At 36.4% G+C, this 26124-nt stretch overlaps 1 protein-coding gene and 1 pseudogene across 1 annotated transcript in view; one reads left to right on the plus strand and one right to left on the minus strand.

Annotated features, from left to right (window-relative positions):
• The window catches only part of EPHA6 (EPH receptor A6), a gene marked incomplete at its 5' end in the record, with an annotated part of 201122 nt that overhangs the window by 155345 nt on the left and 19653 nt on the right, over window positions 1–26124 (minus strand). The window lies entirely within an intron of this gene.
• On the plus strand, window positions 2157–2420 carry LOC120223773 (annotated as a pseudogene).

Genomic DNA, 26124 nt, shown 5'->3' on the forward strand with positions numbered 1-26124 from the left:
CTCCATGATGTCTCTTCCTCTCAAAAGGCCCTCTGGTCTCTGGTCTCTGACAAAACATGCTCTACATACCCAGGGAGAACTCACTATCTTTTATTCTGTGCCCCCATTTAATCTTAGCTACGAGAACAGAGGTAGAACACTATCATAGATACATTATTTATTTGTTTACAATTTTGTGATACCAAATGCAAATGCCTTTAGGGTCTAGGTATATCAAATTGATGACCAAAAATAGTTGATGACAAATGCACTGAGTCAAATGAAAGTTCTGGCTAAGGGCAACAGATTCAGATGTTTTAAAGAACACTGTAGAAATCAAACCAAAAACATACCTCTTAGCTGAGTTCAGCCTGTGGGCTGCCATCAGGTGACTTCTGGCTTACATGTCTGTCTTCTCTACTAGGATGTGATCCCTGAAGAACAGGGACAAGTCATGTATGTTTTATTCTTCTCTATATGTCCAGTCCCAGAGCTTGCGCATAGTAGAGGCTCAATGTAATGTTGAGTTGAATTAAAACCTTCTTTATATGAATAGTTCAAAGGCAGTTTGACTTTATCTGAGCAGACAACAGACTGAATTTTCTTGATGTCAGAGATTTTAAAACCATGTATACTCTAATAATATAAACATCCTCAAAACTCTGTATAATTATTAAAGCTCAATGAGATTTGTGACTTTCCACTTTAAGTGCTTATGAAGAAGCACTTAGGAACCAGGGACAAGTAAAATTATAATAAAAAAATTAAATTCTAGAGTGAAGGGGTGATCTGAACTTGAAAAGCATGTCTTCCTGATGGCGTCACCACACAGGGCTTTGGTCAGTGGATTGCCTTTTATTTCTGGGGTCAAACTTTATATATTCTTTAAACAACAACAACAGCAACAGCAACAACAACAAAACCCTATATGTTCTTAAAAAAATGCTTTTCTACCTCAAGTGCCAAGGTGTCCGTTAAGGAGCCGTTAAGCAGCATTTATCAATGTGTATGAGAGCTAGATCTATTTAGCTTCACAGCCAAAGTGTGCTATGCATTTAATATTTATAAACTGTGGGGTATATATGTCACATTATTAAAGGGAAGTTTGCACACTTGATAAAGAGGTCATTAGACAGGCTGTCTCTGCGTCTTTGTAATTTTCCAAGGCTGCCTTCAGTAGGGACTAGTCATCGGTTGCTAGCATATACCTTGCTGCCAGGTATATCACACTGTTGTCTCTCATGTACAAAGTATGAAATAGAATATTACGGATTTAGTTTCACTTCCAGATATGGATGATAATATCACTGGCTGTCTTATCTACCAAAAATGTGTTAAACATAATACCAAACATGTCTCATTAACTGCTAAGATATTTAAATTCCTTTCAAAGACTTGTTATTTTTTTAAGGTCAGAATGGTACTGATTTGGAGAGAAAGGCAAACCAAGACACAGACTAACTGTAGAGAACAAACTAATGGTTACCAGAGGGGAGGTGCCGGGTGGGGAGGGATGGGTGATGTAGGTAATGGGGATTAAGGAATGCACTTGTGATGAGCACCAGGTATTGTATGGAAGTATTGAATCACTGTATTGTACATCTGAAACTAATATTACACTGTATGTTAACTAACCAGAATTTAAATAAAAACTTGAAAATAAAGGAATGGTTATTAATTTGGCATATATATGGTATAGATTAGATAACAGGATAATTTGGTTTAACAGTTATCATTTTGAGAATTTGGTCTTGAAACTAATCGAGGAACACAGTAAGTCTTGAAAATAATTGAGAATTGCCAATAGAGAATAAAAGTAATCAAGACCCCAATGACTTTACACCTATTCTGATACCATAAATGTATGACTGGAGTAGCACCATAAGTGTGTGGTGGTGGCAAAGACATGTCCACTTTTCAGAGATCCAATTTGCACTCAAGGTAAACATGTGGGATTTCCTTCCATGTTCCTACCTACCTGGTGTAGACACTTAGGTGGATACCTCCCTGCGTCCTTTCAGTTCAGATCATGTTATTCCTCATTTAAAATAATTCACATTCTCCCTACTGATGAATACAAACCCAAGGGATAAGTATGGTTTCAGAGGTAGCTGCGCCAGGTTGTACGGCTTCCAGTCTAGGCCTTGCCTCCCTTCCTATTCCGTCTTGGGCTCAAGATGCTACAGCACCAGACTTGGTAGGGATTCAGTCTCTTGGCCCAGAAACTCTACCTTGTCAGTCCTATGAAGACACATGTGGTTCTCAAATATAGACATTCTGATGGGAGTTTGTGAATTAAATAACAAATGACTTTGCTTGTTTCGTGTACAGGACAGAGCAAGATCAAGATGTAAATTGAGAAATTCCATAGTCAGCTAATGCAATTTATGGTAGCCAAGTAATCCCACAGTGTTGCCAAGGAAACAGACCAAATGATTTGAAGTGAAGACTGTTTTGTCATATTCTTAGGAAGTAAATATCTTTTGAATTTGAGAAAGTGTTGGTACAGAAAATATGTAAGTGGGCTATTCAGAAGCTGAGAGATCATTTTTTTTTTTTTGTACTTTGTTTTCTAATGCTTATTTTAGAGGGCCAAGAATTTAAATGCTTTCCATTGGGAAGCTTTTATTTGGTTTTGGAAATTGAACAGGAAATGCATCTATCTTGGAAACATTTTGCACATTATTTGATGTTGGGAAAATGTATAATTATTCTCTGGTAATTTTGCATCAGTAATTTGAAAATGAGATATCAATTCTTACTTAAATTTGGTTAATCTGTCTTTAAAAGAAAATTAAGTGTAACCATTTTGCTAGATTGATCTATTTTTTCTGAAACATAAAATTTGTTCTGATGACCAACAAATATAAAATATGGTAACTGGAATTAATTGTGCAACAGTGTATCTATTTATGTTGCATAGTGTCAATTACATCTTAAAATAACTACAAAAATGTTTTACCTTAAACTTTCCAAATTAAAAATTTTTTAATGTTTATTTTTGAGAAAGAGACAGTGAGAGTCAGGGAGGAGCAGAGAGAGAGAGAGAGAGAGAGAAAGAGAGAATCCAAACAGGCTCCGGGCTCTGAGGTGTCAGCACACAACTTCATGTGGGGCTCAAACTTACGAACCGTGAGAGCATGACCTGAGCCAAAGTTGGACACTTAACTGACTTCAACTGACTGAGCCACTGAGGTGTCCCAAACTTTCCAAATTTAAACTATATTATAAATATAAAAGATTCATACTATCATTAGCTTGTTGAGCAAAGACTTACTTTGAATCTAGTTTTCTGTCTTTAAAAATAGCTACAGTAACTTTAAATGCACAATGATCACTAATGGACTGAAGCCACCATATTATAAAAATATTTGCCACGTATTTCCCATTCATATTTTTTCAGAAGGGCTAAGGGTTTTTGATCTTTGCATACTTCTATGACATCCCTGCCCATTTTTCTCTTAACCAAGGTATTAAGCATGACTGTCATAAATGTCATGCTTTGTATTAAACTGAAAGTGTGGTATTATTTGATATTTATCTTATATTTATAACCTGAATTTTACCTCCTAAGTGTAATGTTCACATGTTTATTACTACATTATTATTATTATTATTTTTTTTTTTTTATTTGAGAGAGAGAGAGCAAGTAAGCAGGGAGAAAGGCAGAAAGAATCTCAAGCAGGCTCCATGCTCAGTTTGGAGCCCGATGCAGGGCTTGATCCCATTACCCTGGGATGATGACCTGAGCCAAAATCAAGAGTCAGCTGCTCAACCTACTGAGCCACCCAGGTGCTCCAAAATATTTTTGTTAAAAAAAAGTTTCAAAGATTCTCGACTTTTTACTCCAAACACACTAGAATATTGTCACTTAAATGTGTGGCTCACTCCTTCCAGCACAAAGAAAGAATGCTCTATCTTGGCCTGAACCATTTTAAATGCCCTGCTTAAGTACCAACTCTTTTAAATGACTTTCCATTTTCTCACTGCTGGAATAATCTGCCCTCTTCTGTGCTCCCTCAGAAGGCAGTAAAGCTGCCATGGAAAGCACACAGGTGCTGAAGTCAGAGAGACTCTATTTCAAGACCTTGCTGTGCCTTAGCTTGCTGGATGACTGTATGCCAGTCACTTCAACTTCCTGAGCCGCAACTCTCATTTCAGTAACATGTGGAAAACAGTCTGTTATGAAGACAATTATACAAGATAGTGTTTTCAAAAATGTCTGGTATAAAGAAGTCACTCACATAAGGTCTCTCCCTAACTTTCTTGGCCCATTTTCCCTCTCTCAGTTACATTTTTCCTTGCTGTATAATTCTTTTTGTTCATGACACAGCTTACAATAAGTTCTTTGAAGATTTTCTCATTTTTATATTTTTATTTCCGACAGAACTGGGAATAGGTATGTTACATATGGGGTCAATTGTGAAGGTAAACACGGGAAGTGTAAAGCATATCCATACCTCCCTGACTCATGACGATGTTACTGATGGTTTTGAGAGCAACTTCTGCGGTTAGAATGACAAAATCCATACAACTGGTTTAATGGGTTAGTCAAAAATAGAGTCATTAAAAATGTCATGGGATGCAAAGCCATTCTCTCTAGCTCATATGCTCTTTATTCTCAGACAGATGAGACACTTAAAGACACGAACAGCCATACAAGGGGCCTCTTGTTCAAACCCTCTCCTTCATTTCTTTCCGTTTTCCATATGTGTCCCCTGATTTATGCATTTAAGAGACAAAGAGAGAGAAGATCTCAAGGGCAGAGAAGTCTTGACTGCTTGAGCCCAAGAGAAATGTGCAGCACAGAACTAAGGATGACATTCTCTGACTCTCGACTCACTATCCATTCTCTATGGACCTCATTCTCCTAGATATGAGCCAGCAAATTCAACTACGGCCCAAAACAAACTAATAACAGTGTGTTGGGATCTATCTCTAAATATGATCATAAGTGTGAAATGGGCTTGAAAAGAGTCAGGCCTTATTCAGTTTTATGTATCTTTTAATTTTTATTGAGGCCATTCCTATTTTTAAGCTTGGTGCCTTTGGGAACTATATTAACTTCCAGGTCTGATGTGAGGTAACACGCATTGCTGGTAATAAGGGAGAAAAATAGAAACAGGCTCAAAGAAGCCTGATTTTATTACTCTTAAGCCACATGAACTGGGCCTGTCCAGACTGCCTAAAATAATATCTCCACTGACAATCTCCCAGCCCCTTGCTGTGCCACCATTTTCATTACTGCTTACCATTAGGTCATCCATGGCAGCCATTAGACTGAGTTCAAAATAAGGGTCCAGGTACATCCTATTCCATGAGAATTGCTGAAAAAGCTTCATGCATTTTATAAAGAGAGAAAGTGAGAAAAAGAGAGCTAGCAGGTGTTGTTCACTGTTGAAAACGTCCCGATTAATGTATTTTTCTGAGCTAATTTCAAAGCAAATTCAGACTCCTGTATTATTAGATTACTGGTTCACTTAGCCTACATGCTTTTTATTATGTTTTAAACACTGGCTCGGATGTAAATTTGGGTAGTTTGCTAAGATATTCTGGTGGTGGTGCTTCATGGATATAGTGACAGTGTGCGCAGAATGGCAGCTTCTGACATGATATATCTGGAAAGGAAAACATTTGGAAGCAGTTTGGGTGCATTTTATTTCTGCATGGACTCTTTGGGCACCCAGCCACTTTCAAAGCATTATTTAACAAATTATGGCACCACAAAAAGTATTTTATGCTCTGGATGTTAGTGTTCAACAGAGGAACAAAGAAATGTCTGGAGTCAATATCTTAGAGAAGTACTGGAGTGAGTTAAAATTAAAAGGACATTTATATTTGCAAGTGAAAAATAAAACCTTACTGCTTTCAAAGTATTACATTCATTTTTATTGCTACTTAAATAGACTCATTTTGTGTACATGTTGTGTTAATAAAGAAAAAGATGTTTGTTTATTGATACTTTTAAGGAACTGAATTATTATATGGTGATGAGTTTATCACTAAATTTTATAGTTTCAGAGTTTAGGGAACAATGATGCATTTTCGTTTATATTTGATTTATAAAAAATCCAAACAAAATGGCTCTCTCATTTCCCCTTTAAATACTGGCACATGTGCTCTTAAATGGAGCAGATCATTGTGTAGTCTTATTGTCTGAGCTGTGGGTAAATATTGTGTCATATGAATCACCCTTTAGCATCAATAAGGTTGGGCCAGTAGAGAAGTGGGGTGATGAAACTACTCCCTGGAAGAATGCTGCTCACCCATGTGAGGTAATTTTAGTGTGCTGGCGGAGGTAATTTCCTAAATGGCACCCTGGTGCCCTAGAAGACTTAATTCACTTCAGCTGAATAAGCAGTTGGATCAAGCTCAATCATGGAAAGTTACCCATTCATACTCAAAGGCATATAGATCTCAAATTGAATGTTCTTTAATTGGGTGCATATAACTTTAGGGTAACCTGGGTGCAGGGTTGGTAAAATATAAATGAATGCAGCCTAATTAGAAAGCTCTATTTAAACTTGCTTTTCAAATCACATTTTCACAGTACTGAATGGCAGTGACCTAAGAAAATGAAATATTTCCAAGAAAGGAAAAACCAAGTGACAATATCACTGCTTAACTGTAATCACAAACTCTTAGTTTGGACAGAGTACCAGAAAGTTCATATTTAAGTATAGATTTAGGTATAATCTAGCAAACTGTATTTATAGAAAAGGAGTGCTGGCAAAGATAAATAATAGAGAGTGGAATAGGCTTGTCAAGAAATAAACAATGAAGAGGAGATAGAGTTTTGAGTAAATGACATATATAGATCAAAGAAAAATGGCTGCGTAAAGATAAAGTTGCACGTTTGTGTGCGTATGTGTGTTCATAAAGTAGTGATTCACCAAACTTTAAGAACAATCTCATACAATGAACACATGTGAGACTTTCCAATATTCGGCAGTTAATGAGACAAAAAAGTTCAGTTTCCTGAGATTTTTTTTTTAATTTATAAAATGCGTATCATGAAAAAAACATAATAATCACTATGTGAAGATATCCCATCTGAAAGAACTTTTACAAACTAAATCAGCCTCTTACATCAAATGCTGGGTGTTCCACAAAAGGAACAGCCTCAGTTTATTCTTGATGATAGAGGAAGGTCCTATATCCCTAGTCATGATCTAACCTCATGGTGGCAAAGACTGACAGTGGCCCATAAATATCTCTTTCCTCCTTTTTCCTTCTTTCAGATTTCCTGATTTTTAGCTGGCACGTGGCTGGCCAGAATAAAGACCGTAGTTTTCCAGTTTTCTTATGCATCCAGATGAGGCTATGTGATTACGTTGTATATGATAAAGTAAGTGTAAGTGTCCCTAAAAGGAGGAAATAGGACCATGTTTACCCTTTCCTCTTTCTGAAATCGTGGGACATAAGCAATCATCCTGGGCAGTGTGCTAAAGATAGCCATTCAAGGACAGAGCCTGCATCTTTGAAAATCGTGCAGCCCTCCTATTAGCCATAGATTGCTTACCTCTTAATGTTGCTTATGTATGAAAGAAATAATTTTTATTCTTTTAATCCACAGATATTTGGAATTTTCTGTTACTCCAACAGAATCTAATCTTAAACTGATTTTTGATTTGTCTCCCTTAACATGCCTGGTTCCTGAATTAACTGCACCAATATCCTATGATTGCTTTATTTACCTCATGCTTTGAATTTGGAACCACCTTCATAATTATCATTTTGGCTATTCTAGACTACTCTTGTACATATCCACCATTATATAATTTCTATGAGGCCAATATTATGTAATCCTGTTCACTGTATCCTTAGCACTTAAAATCTGATAAATTACCAGATGAATCTTATCATATATTTCCTACCATTTTTAAATATAAACCTTTTACTTTTCAGAAGAATTAATTCTGATTAATAAATGCAAGCATCCCATGGGTCATTTCTAATCTAATTTTAATGTCACAGTTTTGTACATGAATGAGTTATTATTTTTACCTTTCAACCATAAAACAAAGTGCATAAATAGAGATGGTATGCTTTGAATTTAGAAAAACAAATAGCCTGCCTCAATGGAATTCTTCTTCCACTTAACTTCTATAACATTGGAATCAACCTGAGAACAGAAAATACTGCTGACCCAAAAAGAACCCAAGCTTGTCAAGATTTATATGTCAGGGTATACTGAAGCCACTCTGACAGTAGATATTCCCCAAACTTTGTGCCTCCACCTGAATGTCAGCTGGTCAGGCTGGTTGGTGAGTAGAATGGAAGGAATGTATGTGAGGGGTACAACTCTTTAGTGGGTAAGATCAATACACTTTTTCTCATACTGATACTATACATATCACAGGTAGAAGCAGCTGCTCCCTGATTACTCAAGGGAAACATTTACTGAATAACTTTTGTGGAATGTGTAACTTTCTTGAACCTTTATAGAAATCTAATATATTTTGATGGAACTCATTTGTCATTGACACTTTCTATATAGGATGGGTATTTTTGTCTTGGAAAAAAAAGATTTCACAGAAAATCTCTTTTGAGATAGTCTTCTTATTCAAACTCCCTCAATTCCCCAAGATAGCAAGGATCTAAGGATCATATTTTCTAGAATTATTTCCCCAACACACACACACACACACACACACACACACACACACACACACCTCTGTATCCCTTCACTTAGTGAATGGATTTGATCATTCAGCTAACTGCTGAGTTGGAAACTTGAGGATCACTAAGACCCCTCTCACAGTTGTCATCCTAAGGGGTAGTGTTCTATGTATTCTATGTAGAAAATACTGTTCTCAGTCATCTCCTTCTTACATCTTCACCACAACTGGAAAACTTCTTTAAGTCCAATATTACTTTTACTTGGGACTGTTGCAGCCTTTTGTTAATTGACTTCCCTATCTTCAGGTTAGCATTCCTCCAATCGCCCTTACATCAGCTGGTGGAAAAATATTACTAAGATGCAAATGTGTTTGTGTGATTTCCCTACTTAAACCTTTGAAAAGTTCCCCACAGATTTAAGAATAATCCTTATAATTTAAATTATTCTATAATGCACAAAGATATTCTTATTAAAGTTTAAACAATTCAGAACAGTGAAAATTCCCTTTCATCATAATTCTAGCCTTCTGCTGATATCATTTTGATGTGTGCTCTCTCAGATGTTTTTGTATGCTATGTATATTTATAAAAAAAATATATATATAAATATACTTCTTTATGTTTAAACTTGATTACATGTTTTGGAGACCCTACATGATATTGATCTACCTCCTTTTTAACTGCATCATAATATTCACTAGGACAAATAAGCAATAATTTATCTAACCGTCTCCTTCTTGGTGAATATTTGGGTTATTGCGTGTATATCTAGAATAGTTACATCATTGTAGAGTTTCTGAGTTGAACAATATGTTAATTTTAAAATATGATAAATACTTTCAAATAGTCCGCCAGAAGTCTGTGTCAATTTATACTCTTACCAATTGTGAATGACAAGTGTGTTCTTATTCTCCCACCCTCTCCCTAGCACTGGTATTATCAACCTTTTTAAATTTTGCTAATAAGGTAAAAATGATTTGAAAGTTTGATATTAGTTTGCATATCTTGGGTAATAGCAAGATTGAATATGTTTCCTTATTTTTATTAATCATATATGTTTTTCTGTAAATTGGCTATTCATATTTTTGGTCCATCTTATATAATGAGGTCTTTTAAAAATGATTTGTAGGAACTCATCATCTAATTTCCATATTAATCATTTGTTTAACAAATATTACAATTTTTCTCTTTATCCATTATTTTTTAACTTGTCAATCTCTCTGGACACATCTCCCAAAGTTGCTTTAATCTAATAACCCTTTGCTCCCATAGTAAGAAAATGTTTGTAGGTTTGTAAACCTATTAACCTGTTTCACACTTTTGTAGCTTCTTCCTATATGGTCTTTTGTTAATAATATGTCCTTTCCTCACCCTCCTAACCAAGTTAATTCTTACTCATTCTTGAAGACTCTGCTTAAGTGTTACTTCCTCTAAGAAAGTTTCTTTTATTCTCATTCTTCTTTAGATGGATCCAATGTGCTTAGCCTGAACTTCATGCACTTGTCCATTACCTATTACTGCACTCAAATATCAATCCTCTACGTCTCCTATCGCTTCTACTAGACTTATATACTCTTTGGGAGTACAGACTGAACATTATTTGCATTAGAATCCTATTAACTGCTCAATATATGTTTGTTGATTGAATGACTCTCTGAATTCAGCCTTTAGGATAAATTATTAAAACCATTCCTCTATTTGATAATGCAATTTGGATTTCTCTGAGAGAAAACCACAGTTCTTCTCAAAGCAATTAAATAAATACTTTCTTCTAAGTTGTTTAAATAAAAAGAAGGTGAAGGTTATTTGGTGCACATTATATAATAGGTTGATAAGTAAAATAATATTGAAATACCATGGCTATCACTTAGGCAAAATACCTTAGAATTGAGAAGAGCTTGAACTTTGTGGGCATTCTTTTACTGTTCTATTTGCATCTCTGTAACTACTCTCTGTGTCAGTGCATTTCATTGTTGGGCTTTCCAAACTCATATAAAATCAATACAAAATTTGTCTTTGTGCAACTTCTATCTATTGGTCTTGACAATTGTATGTAACAACACATACCACATCTGGAGAATCCTATTATTTTCCCTTACATTTTCTTACTACATTTTGACTGTATGATAAACATACCTTGATCTATTAGACACTTATTTTAAAGTTACATCATCTTAGTTAGCCTACTGTTGGAAAAATATACTTGGTCAATAAGGTCTTTAAAATATGTTATCTGGAACAGATCATAGTACACCAGATATAGACTATTAAAGGAGTCCTTAAGTCATTCAAAATGGTCCTTTTTCCAATGATAACAATGGAACCTAAAATGTAGCTAGCTTTTTCAGTTGACCAGCATTAAAGCCTTATTGTATTTAACATAATCTGGAAACACACTGTTTTCTATTTATTCTTTTAAGATCTTGCTTGTTTTGGCCCATCAGGTATCAGGAATTCCTTGTATACAAGTAAGAAGAATATTATTACTTTTTCTACCGTTTACATATTTCCCACAATTTCTTTGTTTTTTTTTTTTAACGTTTTATTTATTTCTAGGAGAGAGAGAGAGAGACAGCGTGAGCAAGGGAGGGTCAAAGAGAGAGGGAGTCACAGACTGAAACAGCCTCCAGGCTCTGAGCTGGCAGCACAGAGCCTGACGCGGGGCTTGAACCCACGAACCGTGAGATCATGACCTAAGCGAAAGTCGGACGCTTAACCGACTAAACCACCCAGGCGCCCCTCTTTATTTCTTTGTAAATGTTTATTTATTTATTTTTGAGAGAAATAAAGGGAGAGAGAGCAAGCAAAGATGGCAGAGAGAGGAGGAGGATCCCAACCAGGCTCCACACTGTCAGCACAGAGCCCGACATGGGGCTCAAACCTAAGAACTGTGAAGTCATGACCCATGCCAAAATCAAAAGCTGGATGCTCAACTGTGTGAGCTACCCAGGCACCTTCGTCCAACATTTAAAAAAAATGTTTACGTATTTTTGAGAGAGAGACACAGAGAGAGAAACCAGCAGGGATAGGCAGAGAGAGAGGGAGACACAGAATGCAAAGCCGACTTCAGGCTCTGAGCTGTCAGTACAGAGTCTGATGTGGGGCCCAAACCCACAAACAGCGAGATTATGATCTGAGCTAAAGTTAGACGCTTAACTGATTGAGCCACCCAGGTGCCCCTAACAATTTCTAAACTATGTCATTGGGAGGTACAATTATTCAAAATAGACACAGCTATTAAAAGCCTGTGAATTTGGAATTATTCTTTACAAGAGACTTAGCTGTTATTTTGTCTTATATTTAACTGAGCAGTGTCCTATATCTAGGGGTGCATTATAATCTATATGCATTTTGTTATGAAGATGTGGGCAAAAAGTCAATTTCACCTAACATAATAAGTGGCATAAGCTTTAGAATCAGACAGGCATGGATCACAGATTGACTTTGCCACCTACAAGCTATGATACTGCACAAGTTAACTTACCATCCTTGAATTAAGCTCTTTATTTGTGAAAGGGGGAAAGTAAAAATTAGCTTGGTAGTGTTTGTGAGGATTTGTAAAATTGTGTATGAGAAATGTGCTGCATGGTATCTGGCATATAGCAGGCAATCAGTAGGAAAATGAGAAATTGTATCAGATTAAGTTGGTCACTCATGAGCCAGATATACAACAACAGAAAAGAATCCTAAAATAATTTTTAAAAACCTTATACATTCATACTGTCCTCAGATCTAAAATTTGGGAACCAGAAGGCCAAGAACTATGTGGTGTATCATTTACTATGACTATGTTACTTGGGTAAGGCCTTATATTACCATGAGTGTCTTGTAACTCAACAAGTATGTTAAAATATCAGCATAAAACAGAAAACAGGAAAAAAGGAGCAACTAAGGGATTAGTGTTTAAGGTCACAAAAGCATTAATCAGAACCATATAGATTTTTGGTCCAAGAAAGCTTCTACTTTAGATAAACTGCCAAGATTAAAAGGATAGTTTGCATAAATGTATAAAATGCTGACCAAAGGAAAAAAAGTAAAATTGGATTAAAATAACCTTATGGTTTTATGAACAGAAAGTGGCAGCAGAGGTATACTGAAATGCTGCTAATGTGCTATGCATTGCAGTGCTGGTTTTAAGTCCAGAGCTCTTTTACAAGGAAGTTTCATTGACCTACATTTCACATTGACCTTGATGCTTATAAACGCTGTAGGGCTTGGCAATTAGTCTTTTGTGAACTGAGAATTCACTTCTTTGTAGGTTCTTAATGTTCGATCTCAATTAAAAGCTATTTAACAGTAAATTCATGGGGAGTCAAAGTAACAGAAAAATTAGGGTCTAATGTATATTGTGTAGTGTGAAATTGAGAAGAGAGTTTCAAGTTTCAAGGCAGACTTTCTTTTGTTTTAGGGAAATAAGATTTATGACTTACATGTAATTTTTGTCCTTTGAAGGTTACATCATAATGAAATAATAAGAAAAAAATGGCATTTGAGATGATAATGCAGTAGCCAGGTCACTGAGAGAGTGACTTCTCTAAAAGTACAAGAACTTAGCTTGCAACTCAGCTTTAGAATCTATCAATTAGCATTTACATTTTGGAGAAATTACTCGACATAAGCAATTGCTTCAAAAGATGATATTTTAACTCTAGAACTTTTTAAAAAAGGAGTGTTTTTCTCCTGAATCTTTGTGTCAACCCTTGTAATCCCATTTCTACCATTTTACCTCTGGCCCTTACTACCCTTAATTGTGAGAACTGCAATAGGCTGCTAATTGGTCCCTCTGCTTCTACTCTTTCCCTATTCAGGTTTATTAAGTTCCTGGCCTACCCTGGTAGCAGTATTTTGTAACTATTGAGACTGTTGCCCCAGATGACAACTCCCTCTCCCTACTGTGATACATGTGATATGTCTATATGTGATAACAGAATCCAACCTGGGCTCTGCCTACCGTATGCCAATTCCATTCATCAAAGGACTCCACCCCTGAATTTGGGCTTTGAGTTTCAAACTGTTTTTCCCTGAGTCTGTATGTGAACTATTTTAGTCTGACCTTTCTTGGTTCTTAATGGAATCTGAAGATGACTTCTTTGCTGCCACATTCTGGCTTCTGGACTCCACAATTGCTTGTGGAAGGATATTATTTCCTTGCACTCTGGCTGGAATTTAACATCTAGGTTATTCTAGCAATTTTGTACCCTATCCCCTTCAGGAAGACTTGTCATCTTTCTATTCTTCAAAACTTTCTAACCTTCAAAAACCCTTTCTAATATTAAAAACTTTTTTTTTAAAAAAATATTTACTTATTTATTTATTCTTAAATAGTTTATTGTCAAATTGGTTTACATATAACACCCAGTGCTATTATCTTTTCGGTAGGGTTAAAATAGTATGGTTTAGTATTTAAGGCTTTCCATAATATGATTTAACATATCTTTTGGATTTAAATTTCTTTTAATGTTTTATTTATTTGTGAGAAAGAGAGAGAGACAGCGTGAGCAAGGGAGGATCAGAGAGAGAAGAAGATACAGAATTGGAAGCAGGCTCCAGGCTCTGAGCTAACTGTCAGCTCAGAGCCCAATGCGGGGCTCGAACCCACAAACTGTGGGATCATGACCTGAGCCAAAGTCAGACACTTAACCGACTGAGCCACCCAGGCACCCCTATCTTTTGGATTTACATTCTAATTCCTCATAATGTAAACCTAATGCTTAAGGCAGACTGAGGTGCTCCCTATCTCCGAAATAAGCTCTTGTCTTTCTGCCTTCTCTCACACCACCACCTATCTGGAATCCCTGGCATATGATCTCTCTGCTTGTTTGAATCTGAGGTACCAAACCTCCCAATTCACGGCTTCTTCCTCCAAAAGGTTTTCCTGACCACTCACTTCTATGACTCCTTCACATTTGTATTTGTATCATAAGTTTATTTTATATTAGTGTATTTTTTATTCTACTTATGTGGACTTCAACCGTAAAACTACTGTTGGCAACTGGGTAAAACGTTAGTAGTGCAACCTAGTAATAGTGCCAGTGAATACTTCACACTGAAAGAGTTTCTTTCATATAGAATTCAACAGGGTTTGATTCAACAAAAACCATGTTGACTTACATAATGCCCCTCTGGTTCTGCATCCCTGTACAGAGAAAAACTGTCAGGGGATAATGGTTGATCACAGCAAGCATTTGCTCATTATGCGATAGGAAAGAAAGAACTTTGTTATTTTATATAAGTGGGTGTATTTTTACATGCATATTGGATAGTACCAGTAGCTACAGAAATACTATTTATAAGAAGTCCAGTGTTTTCAATATATGCTAATGTAAGAATAAGAATTCTTTCCAATTAAAACAAAAGTCTTGCTCTAAAATTTTGTCATGAGAAGTATTTTTAACAATGTATATATTTACTATGTTCTACTTAATATTTATAAATACATTCTTAATATTGTAAATATATACTCAGTTAATCTTCCTAACAATCCAATGAAAAAAGAACTCTTACATCTTTTTTCTTTTCTTTTCTTTTCCTTTCTTTTCTTTCTTTTCTTTTCTTTTCTTTTCTTTTCTTTTCTTTTCTTTTCTTTTCTTTGGCAGAGAAATAAAGTAACTTGCTCAAAGTCACCTAAATAAGTGACAGAACAGGAAATCTAAAGAACCTGGCTATAGAGTCTGTACTTTTAACCATTGTCAGTGTATATAGAACCAAGCATTTATTTATGTTCACGTGGAATATTTCATTGGTAATGTTCTTCAATGCTTACTCTTAACATTTGTTCCTTCATTATTTTTTCCACCTTTGTTCATTAAGTTAGCAGTTATTAATTCAGAGACATATCAAGGAGAATCTCTCCTTCATAAAATGCTTAGAGAGAGAAATGCATATAAAATACTAAGGGTAACACAGCACTTGTAGATGCTATCTTCGATATTTGAGGAGGGCACAGTTGGTGGAAAAGAAAGTCATGATTCCATAGGATGTAGGGAAGCCTTGATTTGAACCCAAAAAGGAAAAGTGATACTAAGAGAGAAAAGAGGAACATTCCGGGCAGAAGGCACTACTCTATGGAGTATGGTGCTCTCTGAGAGCTTTAAGTGATTGAATGGAGCTGGAACATGCACAGCAATTAGCAAAATGATCTGAGAGAGGAAGCAAGTACCAGATCAAGGGGGGCCTTGAATTCTCTGCTAAAAACCTTGAACTTTCCCCATTAAACTGTGAGGAAACTTGAAAATTTTAAGCAGGGAAGAATTTTATCTGTTTTGCATTTTATAAGATCACTCCTGCATTATTGGGTAAAATGACAAAAATGAAGGCAAGGGATCCAAGTTATGTGATTCTCTTCTTTTAATTAAAATTTTAAAAATGTTTCTTTATTTTTGAGAGAGAGAGATAGAGTGTGAGCAAGGGGGTGACAGACAGAGAGAGGGACACACAGAATCTAAAGCAGGGTCCAGGCTCCGAGCTATCAGCACAGAGCCTGATGTGGGGCTTGAACCTACTGACTGGACTGAGAGATCATGACCTGAGCTGAAGTCAGACATTTAGCCAACTGAGCCACCCAGGTGCCCCATGATTCTCTTTAATTCAGAAAAGAAATGATGAGAGATTTAATCCAGTTAGTAATGAACATGAACAGGGGGAGATAGATTTTAAGAGTGAAGAAGCAAGAGAGTGTGGATCTGGATTAAATGTGAAGAGTAAGGGAAAGGGATAATCTGTGATGACTCCTGGTTTATGAAGAAGGGGAAGCAAGAAAGTTCATGATTCTGTTTTGGATACTCTGAGTGGTGTATTTGATATCCAGATGGAGAAGAGCACCTAGCCATTGCATATTTGGAGCTCCAGGGAGTGGTGCTCGCTATAAGAGAATTTGGTAATGCATGAATGGTTGGAATGACCACAGTAAAAAGAAGGCTGGAGGTCAAATATTGGTCTCCACAAACCTGAAGGGCAGAGGAAGCAGAGGACACGATAAAGCCAGAAAGCAGCTAGTCAGGATGAGTAGGAGGAGAGCTGGGAGAGGAAGATATCAAGTAGGACAAGACAGGATTTCTAGGAGGGAACAGGCAAAGTGGCAAGTGTTATAGAGGTATAATGAGATGACCAGTACTAATAAAATGATTGTTAAATATTAATTTTAAATATCAAAAGCCTTAAAATATGTAAGTAGTACATATTTCAAAAACATTAAAATAAAATACATTCAAGCTTAACTAAACATGGCTGCCTCCAATATGGCTATTTCTTATAGATGACACAAAGAATAGCACAAGCTGGGTGGCTTACACCAACAGAGGCTTATTCTGGTGAAGTTCTGGAGGCAAGAAGCCTGAAATCAGGGTAACGGTCCCATTGATTCCCACGAAGAGCTCTGAGGGAGAATTTGTTCCACACTTCTTTCTTCTGGAGATTGTTGTTAATCCTTACTGTTCCTTGGTTTGTAAATACATCACTCCAATCTCTACTTCTGTTTTCATATGACTGTCTTCTCCCTACATGTCTCTGTGTCTTCACATGGCCTTCTCTTCCCTGTATGTCTTCTTGCCTCTTATAAGGACACGAGTCATATTAAATTAAGGGCTCACCTTACTCCATTATAATCTCATCTTAACTAATTACATCTGTCACTATTCTATTTCCAAATAAGGTCGCATTCTGAAGTACAGGCAGAGAGGACACCAATATGTCTTTTGGGGAGACACAATTCTGTCCATAACAATGGCTATCACTATGTTGGCCACTATCACACATTATCATATGAAATCTTCGTACCACTCTGTAAAGAATGTATTAGCCCTATTTGATGGACAACATGGCTAGATTTTTTCTACCATACTCTGTGTAAATAATGTCCTTGAAAGTTGTGTAATAGAGCAGCACTGAATTTATTTTTAGCACATATGCCTTTTTTACCAAGTTTTTTTTTCTTTATCAAATAATTCAAAGAATTGCAATGATGAATGTATTTTTTAAATTTAAATTCAAGTTCATTGACATATAGTGTAGTATTGGTTTCAGGAGTAGAATTTAGTGATGTTGAATGTATTTTAAATAACTTACATATGAAGAAAGTAAACTCAGAAAGGCTTGGCGACCTACTCAAGGTCATACAATTAGATCTTTCTGCCTTTATTCCCAATGCTCTTTCCATAACAGCACAATATTAAGTGTGCCAGATGTGATGTCATCTTCAGAATAAAAAATGAACCCAATTGAATATAGTAGACATCTGCTTTTGCTTGCCTGCAATCCATTTTCTTTGGGTCTTAGAAGAGCACACCGACTTTCCTGAAAAACAACCTTCCCCTTCCTCATTTCATGTAGCTTCTATTCAGTAGTAGTGGGGTTTCAATCCACCCTTCCATCCCAGTTGAGCTCCAGAGATAAGCCTATAGCATGTCAGATCAGTAATGCTCATTCCAGGACGTTGTTACAATGAACAGGGAATAAAGGCAACTATTCATTGGAATTAAAGTAGGTAGGGAATTAACATCAAAATACAGTGGGCTGTCACATAGCAACAGTTCACCCTGAGAGTGAAGCCATTATAAAATAAAGCATAGGCAAGAAACTGAAAGCAACTTTTGGTTTTAATTCTAGATCCAGCCATACCAGTAGCTAAAAGATCTTAGGTTTCTAGTTACAAGAGTCAACATAACCTCTTTGGATTAAGACAATATGATGTGGATTTCTGTGACTTCTTACAAAAACTGCCTTGATTTTACAAATAAATTTGAATAATCAACATATAAAATTGACTTCAAGTCATTATTGTCCAATATAATCCTAACTTTAGTAGTAACTAAGTGTATGAATTTTAGCAGAATCATTCCTTAGAGTTTCAGATTTCTCACAAATTGAAGGGGTTTGGCTAGATAGGTTTAGCACTGAAATTATCTTCTAGTAGTATTGATAAATTCTATAAAAGCCTCTCCTATCTTTATGATGTTTCCAGTGACAAGATCTTGAAAATGTAAAAATCTTAATAAACATGTGGGAATGTATATGTGTATTCATAATTTGTAAATTCTAATATTTTATTATATTAAATATATAATACATTCTTCTTATTAATATATAATACATTAATATTATATATTAATTATATTAATATATAATACATTCCATTCTGATATTTAGTTACTACCATCAGAGCTTACTTAGTATGATTTTAAGAAGTCAGAATTATTTAGAAAGCAGAACTTAAACACTGTCAGAATTTGTAAATCATACACATAGTTATTCCATTTTATATATTCCTCTCTCTCTAATAGCTATAATTATAGATTATAATAATCATTTTAAGAATAAGATTGTCAGGGCGCCTGGGTGGCTTAGTCGGTTAGATGTCCGACTTTCGCTCAGGTCATGATCTCGTGGTTCGTGGGTTCGAGCCCCGTGTCAGGCTCTGTGCTGACTGCCTGCTCAGAGCCTGGAGCCTATTTCAGAGTCTGTGTCTCCCTCTCTCTCTGACCCTCCCCTGCTCACGCTGTCTCTCTCTCTTTCCTAGAAATAAATAAAAATATTAAAAAAAAGAATAAGATTGTCAATATTCCTACAAATGCACAATTACTTTTTTTCCCTTAATCTAATTTTCGTTGGATATTATAATGGACTTTATAAATCATGGCATTTGATTAATGTAGGGGACTTCAAGGAGCTGTTCTTGACTCCTCCGATTCCTTTTGATATTTATTCAATTGATTTCTTCATGCACTTGTGAAACAAAAATCTTCTTTTTTAAAAAAATGAATTTTGGTGGGAGACTCCTTAGGCTCTCTTCTGGTCTTTATTACTCTCTGTAGGCCACTTCTCTCTTGGTATATATCATTGATATCACCTTTATGCTGATGAGAGTCACCTCTATTCTCCTTCTTCTATTCTCTTTTCTGACATTGGGAATGGTATTTTTTTCTGCTTCAAAGGTGCTGTGTATACCAGACATCTACTTGGACCATGCCTAAGCTTTCATTCTTGTGTGACCTCTGATTATGCAGCAATTGGTCTTGAAGGGTATAATAGCTGCTGACAATTTTTTCAGATTTGACATTAGCTTCAGAGATCTTTGCGCACTTAAGTAGCAATTCTCTGTATTGATCAAATTCAACAAAATGTTACTATTTTCTTCTTTTACACAATCCATTATGTATGAATTATTTTCTTTTTGGGAAAAGAAAAAGTTGGATAGCAATTTTTATCATGACTTATGTATCATGGATTTTAATACTTAACATGACTTGCAGCTTTTACCTCTTGAATCTTTCTTTAAATGTCAACCATGCACCATGCAGCAACGCCCTGGGCCTGGAGGCACTGAGAACAATCTGAAAAATTTGCCTTTTAGTTAAACTAGCTTTATGGCCCATTTTTGTGAATATGCTATTTTTAATGTTTGTTGTGGTTCCTACAGTAAACTAAGTATTCATAAAAAACCACTGGATCATATACTCAGCATTTAAAATGTGTAGTTTTATCAATCAATTTAAATTTTACTGTAAAAAATGGAACTGTAATATTTTCTTTATAACATTTTAAATTATATTTAGTATGATATTTAGGTAAGTAATATAATATTTTATAATTATAAAGCCTATATAACAGAGTTGTCATTATTATCATGAAGCACGAAAAGCATAAAGTTAAAACTATAAGTACTTCAAAATGGTATTAAATAACAACAAAAAAGTCTACCAGTCCTTGTAACCCTCTTTTTATACAGTTCTGGTTAAAGACTTAGATATATTTTGTCAAAGCCTTTTAAAGTATTATTTTACTTCCATTTGTCTTTACTAGGATACATTAATATTACCTGTACATGTGTAAGTTGGCAATATATATTATGCATGTAGCATACAGAAGAATAGAAGGAACTGGAAAGCAAGAAAGAGGATGAAGGACAAACAGTCATGACATTGGGAAAGATGGGAAATAAACACATGTGAAGAGGAAACAAGTCAGCAATGTCTACTATTTACTCGTTGATTGTACAAAAAGTAGCCAGTGGCCTAGTAAAAGGCTCAGCTCTCTGCAGAACCTGAAGTGAAGGCTACCAATCTTGAATCTGCCTCTGGGAGACACTAGCTGAGTGGATGCCCTTATCCAAAGTCAGGACGCTCTGCAGCAGGGGCTGTGAGAACAGCCTGCCATTCAGGTTGGAGATGCCTTGAGCCAGCTGGAAAGAGCCTCTCATCTCAGCTGTAGCACCCTCTGACAAATCAAGTGGTCTCTCTTCTGTCCTCTCCTAAGCATCAGTACATAAACTCTATACTGGAAAAGAAAATCTGATTAATATCTTATTGACCACCAAATCTACCATGTCTCTCCCTGTACTTGTGCGGAGGGAACCAGTCCTCTGACACGAATCGGTAAAGGATAGGTAACTGGAGTTGAACAAAGGAGACCAAGCTGAACAACTAGAGTGGATGGCTTGTCTACAGCAGTTACAGCTGGTGAAACAGAAGAGTAATTTTACGTGTATGCTGAGAATTCTTGAGATAATAAGATTTTATAAAGCAAAAGGGAAAATGCACCAAAGAAATTATAAAAAAAGGAGGACACTACTGAAAATTCAATACTCATTTTTAAAAATATGGAAGAACTATCTTAAGATCACAGGAGAACAGAAAACTCGACTTAAGATATGAAATATGAAGGAGGGCAGACTCAGGATATCTAGTGTGCATATTCTGTGAGTTCCAGCAGGGATGAAAAAAATTGAGAAGCAATTTTCAAAGAAACAACTGAAGATAACTGTCCTAAAGTGGAAAGAAAGTGAATTTTCTATTCTCAAGGCATGTGAGAGCCTATCAAGATTAATGTAAAAAAGACATATTCTTGGATATATCTTAGAGTCATATAAGATGAAGAGACTATCTTATACATTTCCAGACAGAGACAGCAGGTTAATATCAATGTCTCTTGTTAATAATGAGTTATATATTCTAGGCTAAGAAAGAGTTAGGGACATGGTAGGCAATTGTCAGAGAAATAGATGAATATGGCCAATAAACATAAAAAATAATGTTTGTATAGTTTTTTAATAATGTATAAGAAAATATGCATTATAGAAACATAACATATAAATATATAATTATATATGCTATAAAATATATAATATATAAAATAATATAAAGGTAAAATAATGCAAATATATTTTTATAATGCATAAAATTAATGTATATAGTCAAACATATGCAAATTAAAACAATAATGAGGTATTTTTATGATCAATTAGATTAGTAAATTTTTTAAAAGATGAATAACAGGCAGAATTAAGTAAAAATCAATTAGCATTCATTCTTTTAAGAAGACCCTAAATTGGTATAATATTTTGGGAAGTAATTTACAATATCTATATTAAATTTTTTAAATGTTTATTTTTGAGAGCAGAGCACAAGCGAGGGAGGGGCAGAGACAGAGGGGGACACACAATCTGAAGCAGGCTCAGGCTCCAGGCTCTGAGCTGTCAGAACAGAGCCTGATGCGGGGCCTGAACCTATGAACCTGTGAACAGTGAGATCATAACTTGAGCCGAAGTTAGACTCTTAACTGACTGAGCCACCAGGCGCCCCTGCAATATCTATTTTAAAAGAGTATCATCTACCCTTTGGCTTAAGAATTACACTTCTAGGAATCTATCCTCTGATAATAAAAGCATAATATAGATCTAAATTATAACAGAGTTTATAAGAAAAATACGGAAGCAATCTAAATGTTTGCTGTTAAGTGAAAGGTTAAATAAAATATATCCATATCTCAGGGCATACATGAAAAAGAGGGATATTTATATGTGCTAATCCTGAACATAATATTGTAGCATGGCTATCATCCCCCAATACCTATTATTTCATCATTTTACCGTGGAAAAGCCCATTTTATAAAATGAATTTATATTTTATTGAAAGGTAATTCACATACCACAAAATTTATTCCTTTAAAGGGTTTTAATTCTGTGATTTCACTGATGTGCAGCATTTAACACTATCTGGTAATATTTTAAAAATTTTTTAGTGTTTTATTTATTTCTGAGAGAGAGAGAGAGAGAGAGAGAGAGAGAGACAGCATGAGCAGGGGAGGGTCAGAGAGAGGGGGAGACAGAATCTGAAACAGGCTCCAGGCTCTGAGCTGTCAGCACAGAGCCCAGCCTGGGGCTCAAACCCACTAACCGTGAGATTATGACCTGAGCAGAATTCGGACGCTTAACCGACTGAGCCACCCAGGCGCCCCAATCTGGTAGTGCTTTAAAATGTACCCAAGATTTGTTTTGATCAGGTTTCATAAAATAGACTGAAAATAATAGTCATGCAGGAATGAGTTTTTATATTCAAACAACCCTACTAGAAAGAGGAGACATCACACACGACACAGGGTCACATGAGAAGCACCATGGTTGGTCAGGAGGGAACAAGAGTGAGGGGGAAATGTGGACAAGAGCCTTTGCTGGGGTTTTAGCAGGAAGGAAAGGCAGGGCAATGTCAGCTGGTCAAGCTGTTTACAGTTGACTAGTTGAAATAATTTCTGGGGGCTTCAGGATATAGGGGATGAGCCTAGTTGTCTGATGCCTGGCTCTAGGGTGATTAGGACAGGGGAATGATAGTTTGGGATGGGAGAGCTCCATAAAGGAGGTGTGGGGGGTATGGGTTTTGGATGGATGTGTTTGCCTATGAAATGCCCACTTGTGAATGAATTTCTCTATCATCTCTAGGAATTGGTTGCCCTGGAGGGGCAGTTTCTTTAGGATCAGCAAGTCCCAGATGTCAAAACATCAGAAAACGCAGAAAATAAGAAGGCATGATTAATATACATAACATGATCACTAAAATAAGGACTGCATTTCCCAAGCCTCTCTTGCAGCAGTTCTCAACACAACTTTTGCAGAATGTTCTTAATGTGACCAGCAAGCAGCATCCTCCTTCCTGACTGCTGACGTGGCCAGGACAGGCAGAACCTGGACAGGGAGACTGAAGTGGGGAGTGGAAAATGAGATAGAAAGAACCTGGCTCCCTAATGATCATGGAACCTCCAGAAAGCTCCGTACTGTCTATCTAGACTCTTATGTAAGGAAGAAATTTCTTTTTTTTTTTTTTTCATATTCATTCATATGTTTATTAACTCACTTTTTCAAGAAACATGTATAAAGTTTCTATTATTTTCCAAGTGATGTTCTGGGCACGGAGAAAACAACAGAGACAAAGGACACCATTTTTACTTCAAGATGTTCACATTCTGGTTGGGAGGGTAGACAAAGAAACCCCTGATAAAGGTCTGTAGATGTTTTCAAAACCAACTATATCATATATTATTATTATTATTATTATTTACAAATAGTTTATTGTCAAATTAGTTTCCACATACACCCAGTGCTCATTCCCACAAGTGCCCTATTCCATGCCCATTCCCCCTTGCCCCCACATCCATCAGTCCTGTTTTTGTCAGCATTCAAAAGTCTCTCATGGTTTGCCTCTCTCCCTTTCCCCCACCATTTCCCCCCTTTTTCTCCCCCTTGTACCTCAGTTACATTCCTCCTAATCCTCCTATACGTGCAAACATATGATATTTGTCCTTCTCTGCCTGACTTATTTCGCTCAGCATAACACCCTCAAGGTCCATCCATGTTGCTACACAAGGCCAGATTTCAATGTTTCTCATTGCCATGTAGTATTCCATGGTATAGATAAACCACATCTTCTTGATCGATTCGTCCATTGGTGGACACTGAGGCTCTTTCCATGTTTTAGCTATTGTGGAGAGTGCTGCTATGAACACTGGGGTACATGTGCTCCTATGCCTCACCATTTCTATATCCCTTGGGTAAATTCCTAGCAGTGCTATTGCTGGGTCATAGGGGAGTTCTATTGTTAATTTTTTGAGGAACCTCCACACTGTTTTCCAGAGGGGCTGTACCAGTTTACATTCCCACCAACAGTGTAGGAGGGTGCCCGTTTCTCCACATCCTCGCCAGCATCTAGAGTTCTCTGATTTGCTCATTTTAGCCACTCTGACTGGCGTGAGGTGGTATCTCAGTGTGGTTTTGATTTGTATTTCCCTGATGAGGAGGGATGCTGAGCATCGTTTCATGTGTCTGTTGGCCATCTGGATGTCCTCTTTGGAGAAGTGTCTGTTCATGTCTTCTGCCCATTTCTTCACTGGGTTGTTTGTTTTTCGGGCGTGTAGTTTGGTGAGTTCCTTATAGATTCTGGATATTAACCCTTTATCTGATATGTCATTTGCAACTATCTTTTCCCATTCCGTTGGTTGCCTATTAATTTTCTGGGTTGTTTCCTTGGCTGTGCAGAAGCTTTTAATCTTGATGAGGTCCCAACAGTTTATTTTTGCTCTTGATTCCCTTGCTTTTGGGGATGTGTCAAGTAAGAAGTTGCTGCGGTGGAGGTCAAGGAGGTTGTTTCCTGCTTTCTCCTCTAGGGTGTTGATAGTTTCCTGTCTCACGTTCAGGTCCTTTATCCATTTTGAGTTGATTTTTGTGCATGGTGTGAGAAAATGATCTAGTTTCATTCTTCTGCATGTTGCTGTCCAGTTCTCCCAACACCATCTGTTAAAAAGGCTGTCTTTTTTCCATTGGATATTCTTTCCTGCTTTGTCAAAGATCAGTTGGCTGTATACTTTTGGGTCCACTTCTGAGTTCTCAATTCTGTTCCATTGGTCTATGTGTCTGTTTTTGTGCCAATACCATACTGTCTTGAGGATGACAGCTTTGTAGTAGAGGCTGAAGTCTGGGATGGTGATACCTCCCGTTTTGGTTTTATTTTTCAGTATTACTTTGGCTATTCGGGGTCTTTTGTGGTTCCATACAAATTTTTGGATAGTTTGTTCTAGTTTTGAGAAGTATGCTGGTGCAATTTTGATTGGAATTGCATTGAATGTGTAGAGTGCTTTAGGTAGTAATGACATCTTAACTATATTTATTCTTCCTATCCATGAGCATGGAATGTTTTTCCATTTCTTTGTGTCTTCTTCAATTTCCTTCATAAGTTTTCTATAGTTTTCATCATACAGATCTCTTGTATCCTTGGTTAGGTTTATTCCGAGGTATTTTATGGTTTTTTGTGCAATTGTGAATGGGATCAGTTTCTTGATTTCTCTTTCTGTTGCTTCATTATTGGTGTATAAAAATGCAACCGATTTCTGTACGTTGATTTTGTACCCTGCAACTTGGCTGAATTCTTGGATCAGTTCTAGTAGGCTTCTGGTGGAGTCTGTCGGGTTTTCTATGTAGAGTATCATGTCATCTGCGAAGAGTGAAAGTTTGACTTCCTCTTTGCCAATTCTGATGCCTTTGATTTCCTTTTGTTGTCTGATGGCTGATGCTAGGACTTCCAGCACTATGTTAAACAACAGTGGTGAGAGTGGACATCCCTGTCGTGTTCCTGATCTCAGGGGGAAAGCTCTCAGTTTTTCCCCGTTGAGGATGATGTTAGCTGAAGGCTTCTCATAGATGGCTTTGATGATGTTTAAGTAGGTTCCTTCTATCCCAACTTTCTCGAGAGTCTTTATTAAGAAGGG

Source organism: Hyaena hyaena, unplaced genomic scaffold, assembly GCF_003009895.1.
Source record: "Hyaena hyaena isolate Hyena2069 unplaced genomic scaffold, ASM300989v1 scaffold_1040, whole genome shotgun sequence".
In the NCBI taxonomy this organism is placed as follows: domain Eukaryota; kingdom Metazoa; phylum Chordata; class Mammalia; order Carnivora; family Hyaenidae; genus Hyaena; species Hyaena hyaena.